Source organism: Catharus ustulatus, chromosome 9 (genome assembly GCF_009819885.2).
Source record: "Catharus ustulatus isolate bCatUst1 chromosome 9, bCatUst1.pri.v2, whole genome shotgun sequence".
In the NCBI taxonomy this organism is placed as follows: domain Eukaryota; kingdom Metazoa; phylum Chordata; class Aves; order Passeriformes; family Turdidae; genus Catharus; species Catharus ustulatus.
This window is the reverse complement of record NC_046229.1, coordinates 19,645,017-19,669,723: the sequence shown is the minus strand read 5'-3', so window position 1 is coordinate 19,669,723 and position 24,707 is coordinate 19,645,017. Positions and strand designations below refer to the sequence as shown.

The 24,707-nt window shown below is 39.9% G+C and overlaps 1 long non-coding RNA gene across 4 annotated transcripts; it reads left to right on the top strand.

Annotated features, from left to right (window-relative positions):
- On the top strand, nucleotides 1-24,666 carry LOC116999847. 4 transcript variants are annotated; one of them, XR_004418634.1, is made up of 5 exons: nucleotides 1-515; nucleotides 756-1,837; nucleotides 4,384-6,318; nucleotides 21,730-21,779; nucleotides 23,378-24,666. It is a non-coding gene; the product is annotated as an uncharacterized LOC116999847 (long non-coding RNA). The 4 variants fall into 4 exon arrangements; XR_004418636.1 differs by having other exon boundaries at nucleotides 1-1,837; nucleotides 23,378-23,526; nucleotides 24,101-24,666; XR_004418633.1 differs by having other exon boundaries at nucleotides 1-1,837.
- The last annotated feature ends 41 nt before the right edge of the window (nucleotides 24,667-24,707 follow it).

Sequence of the window (24,707 nt, the reverse complement as noted above, 5' to 3'; positions counted from 1 at the left end):
AATTGGGTAAAGCTATGCTACTGGTTAAAATACAGCAAAGAATGTATTTGTATTCACTTTCACAGTTTCCATATTCTTTTAGTCCTTGCAATAAATGGATCTGATTACACCTTTTAAATCGATGTTCTCTCAAACTGGTATGACATAAATGATTGTTCTGTCATTGTGATTTTACTGCCATTGTTTTCAGCGTGTGAGGTTTTTTAGTGATATCTCTCTTAATCTCATTTTGTCTTTCCCTATCCTCCAGATTGTAATCTTAAATCTGCATGTTCTTTCCATCCAAACTGAAGTAATCTATTTAAAGAGCCAACAGCGGCCACCACGGACGACTCTGGCTTGACCATGACCGCACAGGCTTTCCAGCAGCAGTGAGCTCAGTAATCCACAGCTAATGAGCCAGAGCTCCAAAATGTCCGTTGTGCAAGGGCTTCTTTAGAAGCGCCGATTTCCTGTAGCTGAGCGTTGCCAATGGAAATCTAGATTTTGCAGATGTTGGACTGTATCCAGCCTAGGTAAAATTCAAATTCAGTGAGTTTATTTTCAGGGAAAACGAACACCTTAAGGCTTCAGCATGAATTTAGAAGGCAATGGCTAATCATTGTCAGACCTGGTGTGATTAAGGCTTACACCCCTTCCCAAAGCAGTTTCATTGGTGCCTGAATTCTCTTCACCAACTTGGGTTCTGAATTTTCCCACCAAAATTCTGTGTTGCATGCTAATTAAGAACTATGCTTGTTTTACGGTTCTTTCAGATCTGTGGGAGTCTTGGTATGGGTGATCTTCCTCAGAGCAGCTCTGGTGAGGCCAGGCTGCAACAGCGACCACTTCCATGTTATGAGTGTTCCACCAGGCTATTCCTGCCTCTGTCCAACACATGAACCACTCCTGTGTTTCCCAGTTATGACTAGAAACTTGTCTATTCAATCCTAATCTTCAAATCTTTCAAATTACTTTAAATTATCTCCTGAAAGAAGCTACTCCTGCAACAAAACAATGGCAAAGTGATTTTAGAGTAATTTTCAGATTGTGCTTTATAACTGCATTGTACCTCAGAAATAGCTTGTCCCAGCGGGCATGGCTTTCTCTGCTATCCCTACCTCTCATATATCAAATTATGGATTATTATACAAAAGTTGTATCTCTGTCTTATTTATTGAAGTGTTGGTTCACTAAATAAAGGATCTCAACAGTGATTTGAGCTGGCTGAAAACCTGCTTGAAATTTATGTATTTCAGTGAAAGGTTTTCAACAAGCTCTATTTCTGAAGCTAAAGTACTTCAATTCCCAATGACCAAATTCATTAAAATATAAATTAGCTTAAAGAAACATATGAATCACAATGGTATATTTGCATATCATCTATTTGGTGTGCCTATAACAGATTCTTCATGTAGACTAACAGCTACTGCAATCTTCACAACCACAGAGTTGAATAAATGACTGTGGGGCAAATGAGAAAGCAAAGAGGATAAGGATAAAAATTCTTTCTGCTGAATGGGAAAGAATACTGCAGAATTCTGCAACTGAAATTAAAACCTGTGTTAAACCAGTTTCCTTCACTAAGACGTCTTAGCTAATCAATTAGCATTGACTGTCTCAGTATTCTAATAATAGGAGAGGATTTAAGGAAATGTCATGTTTCGTTTGTATTTTCAGAACTGTAGATAATTACTGATTATTGCACAAGAGTGAATATCATCTAAGAAATAAAGGTGAAGAGGATGGAACGAGAATGTCTTATCTCAGGGGAGTTAAATGATCCTCCTGCAGTAAGACCTTTGCATCCTCAAAAGGCAGCAACAGAAATTTCTCATAAAGTTTGACCTGTTGTTCTGTAAGTAATATATTCAAGACTCCAATACGGAGTATCTTGTCAATTCCTTTTAATAAGTGAAGCTGAACTGATACAGCAGCTCGGGTTGTTTCTCTGATCTGTACCAGTTCTCTGCTCTATGCCTTCACATGTATTTCCATGAATTGTTGATACACTTGGCCAGTGAGTTTTCTGTGACTTCAAATCTAAGCCTTTCACTTTCCCTTGTATAAAACATGCCCAGAAGCTGGATTCTGAAGAAAATAAATAGAGAGAAAAATATTGATTTTAGATGTTAGGATAATCTAAGGAAAATTATTCAAAAATAAAAGGGGAGGGAGAACAATTTTTAAATTTTTTTTTTGTCTTTGGTGCAAATACTCCCCAGAAAATTCTGTTGTAGTGAAGTCATTAGCTCCATATAAATGCAAACAACAGCTGAAAATATTGCATTTGTGACATCCAGAAAGTTCCATGACATTCTTAAGAGATGTTGTTCTACATCTCATCATCTTTCCAGGGGAAAGGAGGGAGAAAGGATAGGTTAATCTTCAAGAATGATGGGCATCAGGTTCACTGGTGGATCTTCTGAAAAGGCTTATGTTTGATATCATAGAGCACAAACTCGATTAGCTCTAATGTAATTTGTTTGCTTTTGTGATGCAACTCAGTGTATGCCATTGTGCATTGCTCTGATCAAGTAATGTTGACAGTCAAAAGAGCTAAATAGTCAGAGATTTATGCCCTTTCTAGAAATGACTAGGACATTTTGAATCCTATAGGAGAATAGACATTTACACTTCTAACTCACCTAGAATATCTTTGAAAATATGACCTTTAATATAGTCCCATCTTTCTAAACAGCTTCAGGGGTCATCCCAACATTTCCAGATAATTTTGTAGACAAATACAATAAGGAACTGCTGAGTTCTCTTCAAACTGAGAAAGAATAAATCATGAGATGTGGGAAAAAAAAGTTCCATGACTAAAGCTTTTCAAACAATGCAATTTTACTGTATTATCATATCCCACTAGTTCTTTAGTCACATGAGAACACGAAGTTTGTTAGTAACCTAAGTGTGACTATTTCTGCTCTTTAGGAAAATAGTTCTATAATTCATTGATGTCCCATTGCTTGACTGTACTCTCTAAAATATAATCCTCCTTTTTCTTGATATTGTAATTTTTTTTTTCATAATTTCTAATATTCAACTTGGTAGCATTTGAAATCAGCCTGAAATAGACAATTTTATGAGAGTTTTATAAACTTCATTTAAATTGAATCCAAGGAAATGTGGAAAAAAGTATTGCAGATGAGTAATTTTTTAAGGAATTGGGAGGAAGAGACACCATTATGTAAAGGAATGTTTAGTATCAAAGCATATAAATAGCTTTAGCTGACAGCAGAACAATAACTTCAAAAGTTAAATCATTCTCAAATTTTGATAGAAAAGGAAGCTAGAAAAAGCTAGATTTATTCCACTCTGAAGATAAGAAAGGCTGTTTTAATTGTGATTTTTAAGGATTTTTCAGACATGCTCAACTTTTGATTTCAGTGTTTTTAATTCTGATTTGCACTAATAAAAACTAGGTGCAAATGAGAGCTGATGAGTCTGCATTGAAGTTAAATGAATAGTTGAAAATGTCTATGAATATTCATTTAAATTCAGAAATTAACTCCAAATTGATCATACCTATGGCTTTGTGAATTTGCTCTCTATGAGCATACATGCACTTGAAATTAACTTTCATGAATATTTGCAAAAGCAAATTTTCAATTAGATATTTCATATACTTGCAGAAAATAATTTTTCAGTTACATATTTAATTGTGAGATTTGGATTGTGCATCATGCTGCCTGATATTTGTGATCTCTTCTGTGAGACTGCGTATTTGATGCACTCCAGAAAGTGGATGGAACACTTTGGAAAACCTTTACCTTGTGAATTACAGGATTCACCGAGAAGCAGAAACAGAATATACAAGGAAATAAGAAACTGTACAGATTTTCAATTTCCATTTGAGGATTTTTCAGAAGAAATATATTGAATATTGTTCTTCAGCATGAAGTGAATCTTAGGGGCCAATTTCTCCTCATTTGTGCTGTCAGGCCACGATCACAGCCAAGTTAGTGTCTATGTCCAAGCAGAATAATTTTAAGGAAGTGGCTGTTTGAATTTTTAACCACGGAAGACAAGAATCATGATAGATTGCAATGGCTGATAGTTTGGGGTAGCTTAGAAAAAGTGGTACACATGCAATGACTGTCATTGGGGCTCCAAAATGGGATGTGTAGTTTCAGTTAGAAGCTGACTTCATGTAAGAAATCATAGATCTAATAAGATGTTTGTATAAAACTGTTCTCATGGTATATCCAGTTTAAACATTATCTAGAGCTTGCTGGCTTGCAGGAAGAACTGAAGCTGAAAACAATATTCTTACTGAGGAACACAATAGAAATGGCAGTTTGGCAAGTCTTCCATATCAGGAGGAGAAACCAACAGCAGCAGGTGAGTTGAGAGGATGGGGTGTGGGCCTGCTTGGCATGGGTACTTTTGTGTTCCTAGAAACAAGGAGAAGCAGGAAGGAGGCTTGGCCCCTCCATGGATGCAGTGGGATCAGTTCTGACCAGAGGTGTGATGTGTGGGGAGGCTCAGAGGAGAAGCTGCTGGCAGAAGTGACCACAGGACCCCGTGGCCAGCCCAGGAAGGTGAGCTCACCCACCTCGAGCAAGGGGAAGGGGCTGCTCAGGGGCAACAGCCTGAGCAAGGTTTGCACCTGGCCTTAGCAGCCCCGTGCTATTGATCTTGCAGGGGAGGAGAGGTCCTCATCAGTAACTGCAGTCTAGGAATGCACTTCTAAATTTCAGTTTAGTTTTTATTGTGTGAGTTCATCCATTGTTGTGCACAGGAGTGTAACTGCTTATTTTGCTGGACTAACTGTGTCCTGATTTCCTCTTTTACCTTGGCAACTGAATGGCATATTCCCTATGGCTGATTCAGGGCACTTTGGAGCAAGGAAATACACACACACAGGTATTCCCTCGGAGCAGGGGAGTGGTATCCCACCTGGTTACTGGAGCCAGCTTGAGGGCAGGTAACAGGCAGTGCTGGGTCAGTCTCCCTCAGCAGGCACAGCCAGTGCCTGTAACAAGCAGCAGGGGAGGAGGAGATTGTTTATGATGCATAAGGTACCATAAGAGGGTATTACTCAAAAGAAAATGAATCAGGTTCTGAAACTGAGACAATCAAATTTTTCAGCATGACCAGCTGTAGCTTTCCAGGGTACTGAGTACCTTGAATTCCATGTTCAAATATTTTGCAAGATAAAATACTGTTTATTGGAAGAAATTTGTGAGTAACTTTAAACCAGGAATTATTTGGGGAATTTTCTGAGTGGTTTTTAGCTAATTTAAAAACAAGAAATGTAGGACAAATTAATTATTTTGTTATGTATTGCTTCTTCGTCTCTAGTTTGAATAGTGAGAGAATCCAGCCTAGAAGTCATACTCAAGGATTGGATTTCCTGTGTAAAAACTACACAATGTGATAACACAGTTGTACTGCATATTCAGTTTTGATATGTAACCTTTTAAATAAATTGGAATACTCTTTGTGCCTATACTGGCACACACGGAGAGATCATAAACAATAATTTTGTAAAGGTCACTTCCTCACTAAGCGCTTGAGCTCATGGCAAGAGCAGCATAGGGCTATTAAAGGACCTTTATGTTTCTATTTTTTGGTGTCTGTTAATATTTTTTCAGCTTTGAAGCTCTATTTAATATAAAGGCTGTGCAGTGTCCCATGCCATGGGTCAGTCAGTGCTGTGAGACCCTGGGCTGCCTCCCTATGCATTTTCAGATCTGGCTGTAGGATCCAGGGTCACTGGGCAGAGTGGAGCAGCATGCCCGAGGCTGGCAGCATCCCTCCTGCTGTGAATCAGGGGGAATACGGCAAAATCCAAAAGGTGGAGGCTTTTGTGTCAGTAGCATCTCAAGACAACCAGGTATCAGGATCCTGGGCAATACATGAGTGTCAACAGTGGCTGAGGGATCTGCACAAGGTGAGAGTTACCAGATACTTGCCAAGTTCAGCTGCATAGCACATTGCTCAGATTTTCCTGCTGCTGCCCTTCTAAGGTGCTAATGAAGTTGTAGGTTGAATCATTATTTTTGGTCCAGTGGAAAGTCTCTTGGTCTTGCTTGTCTCCAGCAAAACACTTTGTTTCAGAGGAAATGCTTGGAAGTTTATAGTCCATCCAGCCAACATTAAAACTAAGCATGTCTGCTGGTCTTCAGAAACAAAAGCACATTTTGTTACAAACTCCCTTTATGCTATACTCATTGGACTGCTCTTTCCTGTGATTGACAAGATGGCCTGAATCAATATCCTTTTCTTTTCAGATCTCTATTATTTTGAAGAAATCCACATTTGTCCTGCTGACAGTGTAGGGGGAAGTTATTTCTCACTGTGGTGGCATCAGAGGATACCCTCTGCAGGGTAAGAGGAATCTATCTGATGTTGTTAAAATAGCCCCTAGCCTAGATGTGTATGGCATTTTCTGGGGGGCAGTCAGGCAGGAGCCTGAGATGGTGCTTTTTAACTCTGAGATGTTTTCTTTCCACTGCTGCCTGCTGGGTGTAAAGCCACCATGGCTCACAGAAGGAACAGGATGTTTGTAAGGATATTGACCATACACAGGGGGTTGTAACTGGAAAACACCACAGTGTGCCTGCAGAAAGGATGCTTGATGTTGCAGGCATGGTCTCTCTAGTGGTCAGAGGTTGGTGCTGCCCACACAGGAGGTGACTCATCTGTCTGCTCATGGGGACACTCCCACACTTGCTCTGGCACAGCTGGAATTGTCCCGATCCCAGACACAACACTATGCAAAGCCAGGACCAGAGCTGGGGGACAGCCCAGGTGCCCCCAGCTTCTGGTGCCACCATCCCTGCTGCTGTGGTGTTTATTCAATACCTAGAATTTTGTTTAAAATTATTTCACTTCCTTCTCAGTGAGAAGCCCTTGAATGTATGATTCAAAGCTTTGATTTTGTCTTCTGTAGAAGCCCTGTGCCTAGCACCTGTCTGTGATCTTGGGGTGGTTACATGCACTCAACAACAGAGATATGTCAGCCTGGAAGTTTAAATTTCTCAGGTGTCTCTTATCTGGGAAAATCTCTTCACTCTTTCTGAGGGCAAGCTGATAAAAATCCGTATTTCCTAGATTTAAAGTATCAATGTTGCTAGCTCCTTCTGCACTAATAGATTGTCTGTTTTATGGGGTTCTTAATAACTCACCTAACTTTTAACAAATTTGCATGAATGAATTTTAAGGAAGGTCATAACATTATAAAAGTATGTATTTGTACTTGTTCCACATCACTCTACAAACTGTAGCTTTTTTTTTCCCCCATAATCTTCACCAGAAAGGGATAGAACTTCAATCTCATAATAAGGAATAAAAGATGTAATTTCCCTTGTAATTGATAAGCATAATTTGTAAATCAACCTGCTCTATGGAAAGGTGAAAAATGGTTGGAGCAGTTAAAAATGAATTGAATATGGAGAAAATAGATTCCCCATAAGAAATAATATGAATTTGTAAATGTGGAACACAAAATTATTTATAGACATTGATTGAACAAATTAATTTGGCTGACATTACCTTCAATTTACATAGAAACCATCTTTCCCTTTTTCCGTGTAGACCATTTTCTATGTTCTGCTGTGACTGAGGGAAAAACAAAGCAATGAGTCCTTTAAGGCAAGAGGAAAACATCCCAAAAGTCATTTTAACTGATTCCAAGAGTTGTGCAGCGGGCAGAGATTCAGGGAATGACAGAGGCACATGCAGAGAGGGAAGCAGCGATGCCAGGGAAACAGCTGGTGTCTGAAAAGCCCCGTTTGCTGTTCCCGTTATTGCTCTGCGTGGAGGCTGGGGTGGAGCCCAGGCTGATCAGGCCAGGCTGGAGCAAGGATTCTGTTGGGGAGATGCTGGTCTGAAACTCATGGCTTGGGAGGCCCCAGCCAGCTGGGATTGAATGTGGCAAAACCAGGTCCTAACTCCATACTGCAATGGAGAATTGTAAACCAGCTTCTTGCTTGACCACATGGACTCGGTGGGAATGACTGTACCAAGGGAAGGTCTCTGGAGTGGGCTTATTTCAGTTTTGCTTGCACAGTAGACATTGCTCCTAGACTACATGAATACATGTGGGCATGTCTGGGAACATTTGGTTCTTCTGTCACAAGACTTGGAAGCAAATTTTTGGTCTGTAGTCTTTTGTTTCTCAAATTCTTTCTGGTCGCCCCAAAGCTGAACATCTGGTGGAGACCAAAGGTAAGTGTTTAAGGCCAGTGCTGCAAACCAAACACAGCATGGTTCTGTTATGTCATAGCAGCATCCAGCACATTTCTTATGCAGGAGGACCCGTGTGGACATCTCAGTAGGTCCAGCTCCTGAGCCTCATGGAATGTCTGGGAGCAGCCACCGGCTGGTTTAGAGGCCAGGGATGGTGACTGTCTGATTCCTCCTCTTCCTTCTGCATCCTTTCCTGTCTTCTTGGTGAGAAGTATAAGAAACCCATTTATTCTTCCTTCCAAACTGTAGCTGATCAATAATGAGACATGCTAGTATTCTTTCTTGCTACTCAGGCACATAAAACACTCAGCAAGTTTTTCCAGGCTTAAAAACTCACTGAGTTGAGCCTTGCACAGTGACACTGCATGACCAAAAGCAAAATGCAAATATGCCTAAAATTCAGGACCTCAATTCAACTCACTTTTGTTGGGACATTTCAGACAGAGTGTAGAGAATGACACATGAATTCAAAAGACAATTTATGTATAAAAAGTCTAATAAATGTTTCAGATTTCTTCCACAAGCATTTAAAAAAATAAATTAACAATTCTGCAGTCCTGTTGAGTTTCAACATTGGAAGTCAGTAGCAAACTATTTGAAATCAGCCATTCACAGTAACTGTCACTGGGGAAGGAAATGATAGAGTCAAGGTATTAGGAAGAGAGAAGCAAAAAAAATAGGTTGCCCATTCTTCTTTCTTTTATCTCTTGCACAGTTTGGCAGAGAGTTCGGGAAGGGGCTTTTCGCCTCTTCAGGGAGAGACATAAACTTGGACCACACATTCTCAAACACTGCCAGCTTGTCATTCAGCTCATGTATTCAAGATGTTGCATATTAATAGCACTCCCTGATGATGGTGGATAGGGGTCTCTCCACCTATACAAAATAAGCCTCTTGGCACAACAAAGTACAAAAGAGGCCTGCACAGGGAAAAAATGCACTTGAGAACTGGTTTGGAGAAACTCTGCACAGATGCTCATGTGCAGATGCATATTTCAGATGGTTTTTTCCTGATTAGCATGCAGGAAACTCACCTGTTTTGCTGCCTAGAGGAGTCACAGCAGACATGGAGAAACACCTGCGTGAGTTCAGTTCTGTCTCCCTGTGAATATGATTTCCACCCTTATTCCATTGCTGTTCTGTGTAGCCACTGAGACCCTTTTCAATCCCCCTCTTGGACATGCCTAAGGCAGCAAACACAGAGCACTGCTTGGGGATGGAGACAAAGCATGAACAGTGGAGGGTGGTGCATGTTGAGGAGGGAATGAGTGGATAGGGTCACACTGGTGCATTGAGGGTGCACTGGGGATGCTAGATGGGCTCTGGCATGGCTGGGATGGGAGGATGAGCTCCCAGGACCTGCACAAGAATGCATTTGTCATCTGCAGATGATCTGACACTTGTCACATACAGAGCTGTACCTGAGGTCTGGTCATGGGATTCAAGAAAAGGAAGCAGGCTGTTCCCCCCTCCCTGCAGTGTGCTGCTTACACGTGTCTGCCGTTGAGTCTCACACTGAGCTCTACAGGCAGATCCTACACACGCATGGGGAATAAATTTCCTTTGTGCTCTGCTCCATTGTAGTTTACTCCAATGGCAGAAAGCACAGCTTAGTTCTAACCATGTGTTTTGTAAAAATGAGCCTCAGGAGGAGAAAGTGGGGAGAGAGTTGCTTATACATGTGTCGGTATCTGATGCAATCCGCAGTGTGAGCCACGTTTTTCTGGATATTTCAGCATACACTGAGAATGACACATGAGTAGTCCAAGCTATTTTCAGAACTGACAGTTTTCCTTTTCACTCCAACAATTGCTTCTTCAATACACTAGAGTATGCAAAGTGCTTCAATAAACTTTTAATTGGGAGTAGGAGTAACAGTGAAACTAAGGGAAAACTTTAGGCAAAATGAGAGCTGACCTCAGCTCATACCTGTTTTGCAGTTTGTTGTTAACTTTTTAAAAGAGGCTGCACACCTTGGCATTTGTTGGTTTCTGGTAAGGCTTTTCAAAAGAAGTCCTTTTCAGGAGTCCTGAAACAGCCTATGAAAGATTGGTTTTATGATGTTCTTGACCCAGGAAAGATCCAGCAGAAATCTGCTCTGCCAGGAGCCATGGGCTAAAGCTGTCTGGATATATTTTGATCTAAACCCTTAGGTATTTCTCTAAAACCAAATATTTAAAATACTCGAGATTTTCAGAAAATCTTCTCTGATCCTTACAGCAGAAAATAGATTCCAAGCAAAACTCTCCAGATAAATGTGAGATGGATTTTGCTCTAATGGCTCTTTCACACTCTTTGCCTGAAGTTTACTGACTGACACCAAGAACACAAATATGCCAGGGACAGGGTCTCTTCTTTTCCTTAAGCTGTCAAAATCAATTAGAGATCTGAGGCATGGTGGTGTATTTCCTAGGAACTTAATTTCTTTCTATTACCCTCCTGACAAAAGTAACCAATCTCTTTGGAGCTTGCAAAGTAAGGTACATCCCACAGAGCTAATGCTGTGTGCACTACTTGTAGAAAGGTATGTTTAACAAAAGCTGCATTCTGGATGCACTCCAAATATCATTACTATTGTTTAATTTCAGCTGCAGTTCGCCATCTGTTTAAGATAGTTTCAAAGATAATAATCTCACCAGACAGATACAAAGTACAAAACTGAAATTACGTTGCTCAATTATTTTATTTACTAGTGGTGTTAAACTACTGGTTTTGTCTGAATCATGCAGAATAACTGTGGAGGTTTTTTACCTTTAAGCTCCTCCAAAAATACAGCTGTTTAGCATCAGTACCTATTTCTTCCCAGATTACGTTATATGAATGAGTTTGATAGGAGTCACCATGGTGAGGAGAGGATAATGGAATTTCAGGTAAGAGTTCTCCATAATGAATTCATTCCTTACAGCATGTTAACACCCACCCATGGAATTAGGGACCTTTGTAACACAATGCAACAATTTACTAGACATCACAAAACACCAATTATAGAATTGGACTGAAACGAGCTGCCAAATCCTCTGTCCCTCATAAAAGAAGGATAGGTATAGTCGTGCCAGCACATTTTAACTCCTTCCTAAAAATTCACTTGGGTCCATTGTGAACATCCTCAGTGATACAGTAGATTGACTGCAGTGCTATGTGTATGACATGAAAGTAAAATAAAGTAAAAATGAATAGGTCATGAACAGCAGTGAATATGAACTCAATTTGGATCATATTTATTTAAATAATTACGGCAGATTGTTAACTTTGAGAATCTCCTGATTTATGCAAGGGAAAATGAAAGAGAGTTGGCTTCTATATTGTATATTTAGCTTGATAAAAGGAAGGCAGTCTGCATGGGAGAAGTGTGCAATTGAAGTTCCTCAGCTGATATTTTATAAAAGCACAATTAAATGTCAGTACTTTACAAAGAACTCTTAAATCCTAAGACTGAATCTCGTCTGTTTTTACTGGTAGCAGAGTACCAAACTGTAAGCAGAACTGAGCAGGATCTGACTTTCCATCACAGACAGTTAATAATTAAATCAAACATTATATTCAACAATAGAACATATGCATCAGCTTCTTTCAAATTGCATTTCCTTCCTGTTAGATCCATTAGTGTAAACCAGACTGCCTTTAGAAAACCCCTTATTGCTGCTGTCTTTCAGCACAGTTCCTGAAATGGATAATGTGGTGCATATTATGGGCAATTACACAGAACTCCCTAGTGACAGGGTTTTAGAGTTTCAGAATAAAACAGCTGGAACTACAGGGCTGTAAACTAATCGGAAAAAGAGACAATAGTAACACATTTAATGCACATTGTTAGAACATGGACAAAGACTAGATGTGAAATACTACATATCACTACACCTACTGTATTGCACTGCATCTTCACTGCAAAATCCTGTTCAACTCTTGAAAGACAAGGCGGTCAAAGCCAAAGATTTTGTCATGAACATGCATGCACAGCTCTATAACCTGAGCTAATTGGAAACATTAGGGGAAGAAGCCTTGATCCAGATCCCTGGTTTTGTCTTAATGTCAGTGTAGTTTTAATCAAATCCAGAACTCTATTAAAAAATTATAATTTATTAATGAATGCATAATGAATATATACCTGTAGATGCTAAAAAAGCTATGTCTCCATCCCTCTTTTACTGTTTCAATATACTGAGAATTTAGCTTTTGCATTGCAAAATTTGCATTTGCTCTTAGATACATCTTGGATATTGCCACAATGCATAGTGTTTGATCCTCCATCAGTTTAAATTGATGACAAAGCTCCCATTAATTTTAGTAATACAGCAGTGAATTTTTAGAATAGCACATGCATCATTTAAAAGCACAATGACCGTGATTACATGTGTAATCACAGTAATTGTGCACACAATTACTGGTTGGGTATCTAACTGCCTTTCAAAAATCAGTTGCTCTACTTGCATGTATGCTCACAGCAGCCACTTGTGCAAATGCAGTGCAGCCCAGAGCATGCCCACCTCTGTGCTTGTCCCTGAAATACTACAGCAGAGGGCTTGTCATGCAGTAGGCATGTCGGATAGAGAAGTATATGTTTACATTGCAGTGGTTTGAACAATAAATAAGAAAGGAAGAGAAATGGCTGCAGTGTCTCTTTGGGAAAGTAAAAATGTAAAATTACTTCAACTAATTTTTCAAAGGGACAGAGACTGATTTTCACCAGCTCCTGTCTTGTGAGCCTCCTTATCAGCAGTGTCCAGCAGGCATGGGCACAATAATGTTTTGTAATGGTATGGCAAAATGATCAAATAATATATCAAATAACAGCACCGTACTAGAATAAAACAAAAAAATTAAAACCAAACAAAACAACACGGAGTAACATTTTGCAGCTTAAAAACAAAGTTTCAACATAGTACAGTGAGTTTTTTAGAATGCAGAACCCAAGAACCAACTGGTGTGGCTCACTCTAGTTTAAAAGATGACTCTTTTAGCTCAGAACATTGATTCCTATATCTGCAGAGGTATAGAAAAGCACATCCTCCCTAGCCAGGGAAGGCTTCCTGATCGATCCTTTTGCTCAGTGAAATGGTAGCAGGATGAAGTTTTACACAAACCATTTTATGCAGTTGTCCCCCCCCGTCCTGGCTTCCCACCCCTGGGGCATGGCAGGTGTGCTTTGCTTTTCCAGGAACAGCTTTATGACCTCACGATGGAGGAACTGGGCAGGCTGGGCCTGGCAGCCTGGCCTCTGCTTCTCCCAAGGGAAGGCTGGGCCATGAGTCCACACCAGGGAAAGCAGATGTCAGTTAACAGCCAGAAAGCAGCACCCTGTTCCTGGGGAGGAGCTGATGCCAGGGGATGGGAGCACTGCAGCTGTGTGAGAAGTAGCAGAGCCTCTCCAGGAGCCCCCCTTGCTTGCAGTGCTCCCTCCAAGGGACTGGGGCAGGACAGGATCCCACAGCTCAAGAGAGCATGAGAACAGGCCCCCCAGCAGCCCTGACCCTATGGGAAAGGCAGCTGTCCTTCCAGCAATGAATGAAAAATGAACTTTTTCTGAGGCTGCCAGTGGACTGGAAGGCTTTCAGCAGATTACACGCTGTATGTTTACCAAGGAGGAAACCTTGTAAAATGTGCTGGGGCAGATGTAATGGTTACAAATCACATGTGCTGTCTAAATAAGATCTGAATATCAAATGTAATGTTTGACAATATCTGGTTCTCAATTTCCCTTGTTTGAAGGTGGAAATTTGAGGCTCATCCCCATAATGTGGAATTTTAGTCCCATCAGGTTTTGGGAAGTTTGGTCTTGGGCTCTGGTGTGCTGAGAAGAAAACAAATGTTCAGTCTCTTTCAGGAAGAAGAGGGAACAGTGGTCAGATGTTTGAAAAATGTTTCTTCTGCCACTGGGAAGTTTCAGCACCTTTCTCTTCAACAGCATCAGCTTGTAGGGCCAGAGAGCATTGCACTTTATGCACAACTGTGCTCCTTGGTTTCTCAGAGCCCATGGTCACAGTGACTTGACATGTTTTCAGAATAGCTTTATGTAAGTAAATCCAGACGTTATGTCCTGTTGCCTCTGCACAAGTAGCTGCTAAATAGTTTTTTAAAACTTTATTGAAGCACATGATTCCCGTCTTGATTTTCTACAACCATCCTTCTGATCTTTGTAGCAGATTCTGTTCTTAATTTCATTACAATAAGCGTGATGTAACCTCATTGACATCCAATCAGAGAGGGACTTTCACCTCTCTACATTGCCTTGGGTCTTCAGTCTTGTACACAGGAGCTGTTCATGTAGACTAAATTCAGTACAGAGCATTAAACACCGTCACTTTCGTCATTAACATCAGAGAGCTAGATGAAGCCTTGAAGCTATGAAATCCCGTAAGTCCTGTGGAAAATGTTTCTTTATACAGATCTGAAGTGTTATTCAAAGGAATTCACCCTAAAAGATAGAGGATTGCTGGGACATGAAGAACATAAGGCTCTGAGCCTGTATATTGGAAAAAAGTTCCCTCAGAAGTGTGCATTTAGTCACCTTTGGTGGCACATGCTGCCTTGCTGCTACCTCTCTGCAAGTGTGGCCTCACTTTCACTGTTGTTGCAACATGTGTCAAATGAAATGAAAACAGAGATTTGGGAAAGGATATAATTAACCTACTTGTAAACATTAACCTTAAATATCCTGCTAATTATCTCACTAATTTAATCACTGCAGATCTCAAACTTGTTTGTTAAATATTTAATTCTGCAAATTGTTTTTGATACAGAGGTGTGTGGAGCTTTCTGTGAATGTAAGTTACTTTGTAAAACTACATAAAACCATTGTTATGTTCACACTTCATTGAACAAACCCTGCTGTCAACAAGACTTTTAATGGAAATCACAAGACACTGTGCCCTGAGGCGAAGAGATATAGTGCCCTATTATTTTAAAATCTAATGAACACATTGTGTAGAGTGTAGACCAGGGTAAATTTCTTCCTGCACATCTTTAGGTTTGATTCCGTGGGAGTCTAGACTGGAAACCTCTGGGTTTCCTTGTTGCTTTGGTTGCAGGTTTGATTCCATGGGAGTCTAGACTGGAAAGCTTTGGGTTTCCTCGTTCCTTTGGTTGCAGTGAAGCAATACAGCTATTTCTTACCTATTCACCTCTTTGTTACTTGAGTAACTCAGCAAAATTATATACTTGATTTTCAACCCTTTTTGTCAAGTCCTTACCTTGTGCTACAAGGAACCTAGAAGGTGTTTAGATGCTCCAGTTACAATGCCACCCAAAGTGCCTCTAATTATTACTGAGAGGAAGCTCTTGAATTTGGTAGTGTTTGTTGAGAAGCTGAAAGCTCTGTTTGTTCCTTTCTCTCTGATGGGAAGGGGCCGTGCTCCTGGTGCCTCCTGCAAACACCCACAGCACAGCCAAGCACTGCAAGGCAGGACCATGGGGAGAGGGACATAGGCTGGCTGTGGGTGCTGGGAACATCCTGGGTGGAGCAGACAGCTGAGCCAGGACACACTCTGGAGGCACCCAAATCCTCTGTCCCATGAGAAGGCAGGGCTGCTCAGCTGTGCAGTGCCTCCCCTCAGACAGGAGCTTCAGCCAGTCCCGTATTTCAGGCTGCACGCCCATGGCAGTTCTTTGTCAGTGTTATTTTCTCAATTTTTGTTATATTTGTCTTCTTAATTGAGGGAGAAATTGAGAGATTGGGACTCACATTGTGTTTCTGCACTGTAATTTTTACTATCAGAAGAAGGTGCAAAGGTATGCTAAATCCAGGTGACAGCTCACAGCAGACCTGTGACAAAAGCCATTTGATTAGTTAGGTCCATATAAATACCTATTTGGGACTATATTACTACCTTATCATGTATTATTTAGAATTTCATCCTGATTGTGGTTATTTGTTACACACTTACATACTGGTTAGTTCAATAAAAAAACCCCAAATTTCTGTGAATTTGGGTGAATAAAGCTCTGTTTGTTCTTCTTAGTTATATGAAGTCTCATTCTTTCTATGCATTATCTCAATTTCTGGGCAGTTTTCCCCTTCATTTACTCCTAAAATTACTTCAGTACTAATGAATACTGAAAGACAGCCAAGACAGGATGAACTTTTGGACAATTTATGCAAACATGACAGATGATAATAGATTTACTATAAACATGTCAGGCACAAAAGACTTGACTGCTTTTTAAATACAGTGATACTGGAAGAGATTTATGGATATTTTCAACTGTTCATTAAAGAGAAAAATATTTTGAAACTATAGGCTCTATCCTTTTATCCATTTTTGCCTTCCAGGGTGAGTTGCAAACCTTTGATGTTTTCTTCACCAAAAAATAAAAGTAGTTAAAAGTTTATTTCTTCGAAGTACTTTCATTTTTGTGTCCTTTTACAGTTTTTATTACATTCCTGGCAGTCCAAATTATGGTGTTTGGAGAGCACCTAGAATCCACAGCTCTGAGTTTCCTGAAAATAAGGACTAAATTCATTTAATGATGCTTTCTGGCTACTGTCTATTTTCTTCTCCTTTAGTAAGAAAAGGTTAATAAAATCCCTGAATACTTTAACTGCCTGTTAGACCAACCAATTAAAGGTTATTCTATTCTAAATGACTGGAAGCCACTTGATTGAAAAGTTAACATTAAATAGCTGGTACCTGTTGCATCAGGTGAAGAAAAAGCAAAGTCTTAGACATGAAAATCATGTATAAATATGCTTCCTACAGTTGACCCAGGTATCAATTCTTACAGTCAGATAGGCATATTCTTGACTGTTTATTGTCAGAGTCTGCTTCTGTGCCCTTACAAATCAATACTAAGCCTTGCTTTCAACTTCAGTGCAAGTGATGATGTTGGCAGTCAATGATTTTGCAAGATCAGTTCAAGATACTGGAATGGTTTCATGGAATTATTGGATGTTTTCTTTCTAAAATAGTGTTAAACTCATAAGTAAGAATTTAAGGAATTTAAACGTGAAAATATATGCTCTTGCACTGCTTCTTAAAATCAGTGTATCTTGCCAAATCTCCTATGAAGTCAAAGCAGTGCACCAAAATGATAGCAGGAAGGATTGTGCAGTGTTTGAATATCTAATCCTGCATACTCACTGTGCTGAGCATGCCCTCATATTTTCAAGAGATGGGAAAAGATGGAGAAAGATGGAGAAAGATGGAGAAAGAACAGGTTTGGGTGGAAAATAACAGTTTTCATTGTAACCTTAGAAGGATATTGGCAATTTTGGAACAGAATGATTTAAGCATTCTGAGACCCTTCAAAGGAAGGCAGGAAGCTTAATAAAGGCTTCATTTTGGAAAAATGGATGGCTGAAAGTAGTATTTTACTAATTCTTATTAGAGGTGCTTTTGAAAATTAATTTAAGAGCCACAAACAAACACACGTTTATGAATAATATAATGCTGTTGGAGATAATGCAAATGTCTTTATAAATAACATAGTATAGCTTAAATCATTATTTTTAATGCCTCTTTTTCTTTTTTTTCCCCTATATGAGCAGGTCTGTGCTGGTCTGCATTAATTAAATGTAGGTAGGTTTGTAAGGCCAGATCATCATTACTTCTGTGTCCCTGATTTAAATCTGCAGTAAAACATTTCTCCATTTAGTTTGGTGCTTTTGTGTCATATTTCATACACTAGTTGTCTCTTAATTAAATCCATGATGGCCCACCAACACAGACTATTAAAATAACTATACTTTGCACTTGACATATTTATGAGACAGATTCATAAGAGTATAGACTGATACTTGAACTACTCACTGAGAAATGCTAATAAGATTATGATGAAGGTAAGATTAGAACATTCGTCTCCTTTTCGCTTCTCTCTTCTTTATAGGAATTTATTTTTATAACTGCAATTCACTATTTCTATTCCAGGCTCTTTGATGTTGTTGTATATACCAACAGTTCTTTCTATGTCAATTTATTGTGGCAATGAAGAGTGGGAAACTGCTAATTTATATCACACCAGCAAAGTGCATAACTGTAGTGTTCCTTGAAGTATGAATGTTTGCAGACATCTGTAAACCTTTGCATGGGACTGACATGTTCAAGATAACACCTTTGGAAATGGATGATGAAAAATATGGATGATGGTGAAGGGCCATGGTGTTTTACCCTGATTGCCTCACTCCTTCAACACTCCTGTTGGTGTAGAGCTGGCTAAGTCTGCTCCTGGCAGAGGGAGGAGATAGAGGCATTGTGCCTGTGACCCCTCAGTGCCTGTTTCTGTGTGTGACCCCTCAGTGCCTGTTTGTGTGTGTGTGACCCTCAGTGCCTGTGTGTGTGACCCCTCAGTGCCTGTTTGTGTGTGTGACCCCTCAGTGCCTGTGTGTGTGTGTGTGTGTGACCCCTCAGTACCTGTTTGTGTGTGTGTGTGTGTGTGTGTGTGTGTGTGACCCCTCAGTGCCTGCTTGTGTGTGTGTGTGACCCCTCAGTGCCTGTTTGTGTGTGTGACCCTCAGTGCCTGTGTGTGTGTGTGTGACCCCTCAGTGCCTGTTTGTGTGTGTGTGTGACCCCTCAGTGCCTGTTTGTGTGTGTGACCCCTCAGTGCCTGTTTGTGTGTGTGACCCCTCAGTGCCTGTTTGTGTGTGTGTGTGTGTGACCCCTCAGTGCCTGTTTGTGTGTGTGTGACCCCTCAGTGCCTGTTTGTGTGTGTGTGACCCTCAGTGCCTGTTTGTGTGTGTGTGTGTGACCCCTCAGTGCCTGTGTGTGTGTGTGTGTGATCCCTCAGTGCCTGTTTGTGTGTGTGTGACCCCTCAGTGCCTGTTTGTGTGTGTGTGACCCTCAGTGCCTGTTTGTGTGTGTGTGACCCTCAGTGCCTGTGTGTTTGTGTGTGTGTGACCCTCAGTGCCTGTTTGTGTGTGTGTGACCCTCAGTGCCTGTGTGTTTGTGTGTGTGACCCCTCAGTGCCTGTTTGTGTGTGTGTGACCCCTCAGTGCCTGTTTGTGTGTGTGTGTGTGACCCCTCAGTGCCTGTTTGTGTGTGTGTGACCCCTCAGTGCCTGTTTGTGTGTGTGTGACCCTCAGTGCCTGTGTGTGTGTGTGTGTGTGATCCCTCAGTGCCTGTTTGTGTGTGTGTGACCCCTCAGTGCCTGTTTGTGTGTGTGTGTGTGACCCCTCAGTGCCTGTTTGTGTGTGTGTGTGATCCCTCAGTGCCTGTTTGTGTGTGTGTGACCCCTCAGTGCCTGTTTGTGTGTGTGACCCCTCAGTGCCTGTTTGTGTGTGTGTGTGTGTGACCCCTCAGTGCCTGTTTGTGTGTGTGACCCCTCAGTGCCTGTTTGTGTGTGTGTGTGACCCCTCAGTGCCTGTTTGTGTGTGTGTGTGACCCCTCAGTGCCTGTTTGTGTGTGTGTGTGTGTGACCCCTCAGTACCTGTGCCTGTGCCAGACAGGCTGTGTCCTTGCCCATCCCACAGCTGTGGCAGATGCAGTGGAGTGTCCTGAGCTGTGCAGCTGCTCTGGGCAGCTTGGCTGTCACTGCAGTGTTGGGAATTGCCTGGGTGTATGGCCTCAGTGGGTAAGGAAAACAGAAATGCAAGCAAATCCACAAGTCGTATCACTTGAAAGGCTGATAGACATGTGCTAAGATTTGATCATTCACCTGTATAAATATCTTGGAATTTCCTTCTCAGCATTATTTACTGAAAGACTTGCTGATATAATTTGTTTGTTCATTTTCTTACTAATTTGGATGTGGGAAGTTCAAGGAACTCCATGTTTGAGAAAAAATCACTAAGCAGTGAAAGTGCTGCTAATTGAAAATCATCAAGGATTTCTATCATTTTTCAGGACCGTGATGTTCGCATCTTAGGGACCTTTCCTCTCTTTCTATTTTTTCCCCATTCACATTGTTTCATGGAAGAGCTTCCACTCATCATTGTGTTGTGGTCCAGGTGTGGATACAAATGGAAATGGCTCTAAATACATGCAGCTTGAAAGGAATGTGTTTTACAAGTGGGGTCTGTAGAAAGCCATGTCTACATGAGTTCAGATGTTCTGGAGGATAAATATATTGCTGTGCTTCATCCTGGTATTCTCTGTGAATGCAACAAAAGCATCAAATGCTGGGATTTCATTTAGAAATAAATATAATGTTAGAAAGTAAGAGTAAAAGAGTTATATTACATATTTTATCCTCTACAGAAATAAACCAGCTACAGTTCAGGGAGCTTCACTAAACACATTAAATCTAATAAAATCGCCTACACGTACTCCTGACACTAGTAGTAATTAAAATAACTTGTTTCACAAAACTGGTCCTATACATGAATACTTATTGGCAATTATTTCTAAGTTCTTCAAACCAAAGATAAAGTAATTTGATTCACACACAATGTTCTTGTAAACGTGGTTCATACTGGGTTTTATATGCAGCTTAGGACTGTTAATTGCCGTTTTGAGCCTCACAGTAAAATAGAGTTCAATATGTCGCTTTTTCTGAAGTATTGAGAAATGTTTGAGAAATGCTTGTCTTAGTCTAATCAACTGTGAATAATTTATTTCTGAGTCCTACTTTTCAGTATAAATGGATCTGACTTTTCTCAGAGCTTCTCAACTCTAATCAACTTGTTACATTCATTTAATTAAGGAAATCTGTAGCGAACTGTGAAGTCTATGTACCAACAGGCTTTTCTGTTGTGCAAAATTGGCGTATTTTCATTGTGAATGCAATTGTGATTGTTTATACTGACAGGTAGCCTCTACTAAAGAAATCAATTTTTTTTCTACACATATGGGTCAACATGAATAACATATAAACTGTTTTCTGAACTGCCTCTCTCATGGTGGAACCACCACCCAGCTTCCCAAATTCACACAGCAGTAGCTTTCAGGCAATTCTCATTTCTGGAAGGGTTGTAAGTATGTAAGTGTTCTTCCATGCCTCAAAGGGGAGGAAGATATAATAGAGGTAAAACATGCAAGAGTGGGGATAAGAGACTGACTTTAGAGTCACAGTTAGCCTGAAAAAGGTCATCACACTAGAAGCACTGGCACAAAATTATGATCAGGATCTGCATGCCACAGAGTCACCCATAAAGGGGTGAGCTAAGGTGCTGATTCCAAGTCCTGCCTGTTTTTCCTAACCTCACATAATTTCTTCTCACTTCTCTGAGAAATCAGCATTCTAGGAAGGGAACAGCTGGTACAATAAAGGGCTTCTACATCATATATGCATTTGTTTTTTAAAAAAGCCCTATATTTATTTGGTAATAAATGTTCAGAAGGTCATCATTCCTATCATATTTATGTGATATGAGGAATATTTTTTATTAGAAATATAGAGAGCTGCTGTGGAGATTGACATATTATTTTTGCCTCCTTATCCTCAGACAAACTCTTCAGACTCAAAGAAAAAGTCATCAACCCTGGTCTAAAATACTGTCCAGTGCTTATGGGTTATAAAATGAAAATCATCAAAACTGTCCTTGACAGGATGTTTCTTTTCATTAGTTGATTAAAATAGTTTATTGTTGCCTACAGCATCATTACTTTAAATGTATTTTTTAACAAAGAGCAGATGTGACCATGTCTTGCACTATTTCTCTTTGTGTGGTTTCTGATACAGAAGTGAATCACTACCTTGGCAGATCCTCCTGTGGAGAGGGAAAAGGAAAGGTGAGGGGCTCAGCCATGGCTGGGGTATCAGCTTGGGGATGTTGTACAAAAGTACTGCAGAAAGTTGGAGGTAAAACATGCAAACTTTCATCAGCAAGCACTCAGAGTAGGAAAAAAACCCCAGATCTGGAATTATCTGCCTGCCATTGCTGCCATTGTTTTCTCTGACAAAGCAAGAGGTGGGTTTTGGCATTTTTTCAGACTGATAGCTCTAATGTTTCAAATAGAGCATGGAAGTGGAGAGTAGCTGATCCTGAAACATTAAACAAGGTTGCACCCCCATGAACTCTCATCTATCCCCTGCTGTTACAAAGAGAACTGAAAGTCCAAGTCTTTGAGATGTATGTTAAATTTCTTTGTTTCTTGTCCCATCCATGTTTGATGGGGGAGCTGAAATCTCAGCACAAATCCTATTTCCAAATCTAGGGGTCATTTTAAGCAATAGTTGTGGAATAGGTACCTTTCCATTCCCTAGCACAATTTTTCTAAGGCATGTTGTCATCTGATGATAATAGGGCCTTTCACTAGCAAATCTCAAATCATTGGCCATATGGCCTTACATTCAATAAATATTTATTTCAGAATCTTAGGATAATTAATTTCCGTTGTTTCTGTTTTCATTCTATACATGCTTATACTATACAATTAGAGAAAAACACAGACAGCCATGAGTAAATGTTGCTCATACAAAATGTTTCTATTACCCTTTACTTTTAAAACCATTAATAGATTATTAGGAGATATAAACATTGGAGACCATGGATCATATTTGCATGTTAATGAAATCCATGAATTATACATTATTTGCTATGGAGAGTACTAGAAACAATATTCCTCCTTTCTAATAGCTATAAAAGCTGGAGGTTTCCTGGAGCACACATCACATCCCCTCTGCAATACCTTCTAATGGAAAGAAAGAAATCCAGCCTTTCAAAGCAATCTCTCACTAAATGAAATAGATTTGTTTGTGTTGCTTTGCAACACACAAGTGTGACAGTTCATTTTAAACAAAATAGTTTTAATAATGTCATTACTAATATCTATTTGGTCATCTCTCTGAAAAATGGTGTTTTAATAGGAATGTTTCATTTTAATAAATGGCAGAAGAGGCAAGCTGCCCTGAGTCAGCAGGAAGTGGATATACACCAGAGAACAGGCTGATTGTGTTAGATTCATCCAGAACATTGAACAGCACACAGACAGTCCAAGAAAAAGCAACTGGCTGTATTCAAATGATTAGTCTTACTGCTATGCTGTAGCACAGATTCACACATTCTTCTATTATTCCTTGACCTTCTGCCAAAAACTCCCACTTCAAGTAATAATTAGAATTAGTGTTTCCAGTGCATGCTTCCATCTTCCTAACAAACAGTAATGAAATGTGGCTTTTACAAAATATGCAGTTAATTAAACTTTTTTTTTTTTAAACATTGTTTGAGTAATACAGTTCCCCTGTGCTAGCCCCTCATTATGCCTAACTACCTGGGATTGGTGAATTGAAGGAAAAGCACTATCAATAGAATGAGTGAAATTTCAGAATTTTGTGCTTTAAACTTGCTTGTGCTTTCTAAATATTTTTTCGTTTTGTTTTGTTACAGCCTTTATTTGTAATCCTGTGTGCTTTTTCAAGTTGAGGACAGTATGTGTATTATATAACAACTCTACAAATACCCTCAGTGTGAATTTGAAGAACACATATATCAAGTGCTTCAAGATAAGTGGATTTCTAGACAAGCTTTTTCAAAAGGTGTCTTAGCACTGTATTGCTTAATAACACTATGCAAATAGATATTCTGCTTTAATTTTTAAAAATATTATTTCATGCTTTTTTACTGTCTGCCTTAATTATCCAAATGCTGAACAAGTATAGTCTTTTGATTGATGAGAGTTCCACCCCTTTACCCACACCCCTGCAGATATGAGGCTCCACAGTTTAGTACCATAAATCACTGTGATTGTATAACTTAACTACTGTATGATCAGAGATCACATGCAGTGGTAGCCTGGATATGCATTCATCCTTCGTTATGAATGTTTTGGGGCTAAATTTATTCTGGATGTTTGGAGAAATATCAGTTTCTTCACTTAAGAAAGCAATGCATTTTAAATAAGCAATTCTTGCAACAAGCAATTCTTGGAAATAATCACAAAAGTCTTCTATTTGCAATCTTCATTAATGTGAGTTATTTCTTCACTTTAGGAGAAATCTTTTCAGAGGAAAACAACAATTAAACCCCTCCCCCCAGGCTCTGACAGCTAAGGATCTATGGATCAGCCATTTTAGTAATTAACCACAATTCCTCTGATTTGTGAATTTCCAGATGATGAGGCAGGAAGCAAGTTACATCTTGGAGAAATTGCCCTCGGGAGAGAGGAAAAACTATTGCGAGGTTGACAGCACAACCTTGTACCGGCACAGTTTCCCTTCCCCAGTGGTTCAAGGAGTTCCAAGCACCCTCCTGTAAATCATCAGCTCACATCTATTTATTATCTTCCAGCCCAGTGCACAACACTATCTGTTACACACGGATACCAGCAATATTGCAAGGTGGACTCAAGGGATAAAAGGCAGCAAACCCTGCACACCTCCTATGCCTGAGTCACACCCACTATAAAGCCTGGCTCTGTTCATAAAGCGCATGCTGTTGTCAGAAATGAAACAATATGAACTGTTGTGGTTCAGAGTCGGGTTTTTTTAGTGTTTCTCCAATATGCTTGATCTTATCATCTTGATATCTTTGTGTTGTTATATGGAGACAAAATTTATCTGCATAGTAATGGACAAATTGCCTATGAAAATATTGCTATTCACTCGATGATTGTTGTTATATTTGGAGTAGGCGCCAGCCTCACTCTGTGATGCTTGTCCTGGAATATCAATAAATAAATCATAAAAGCCAATGCTTCAAATATTGAAAAATTCACACT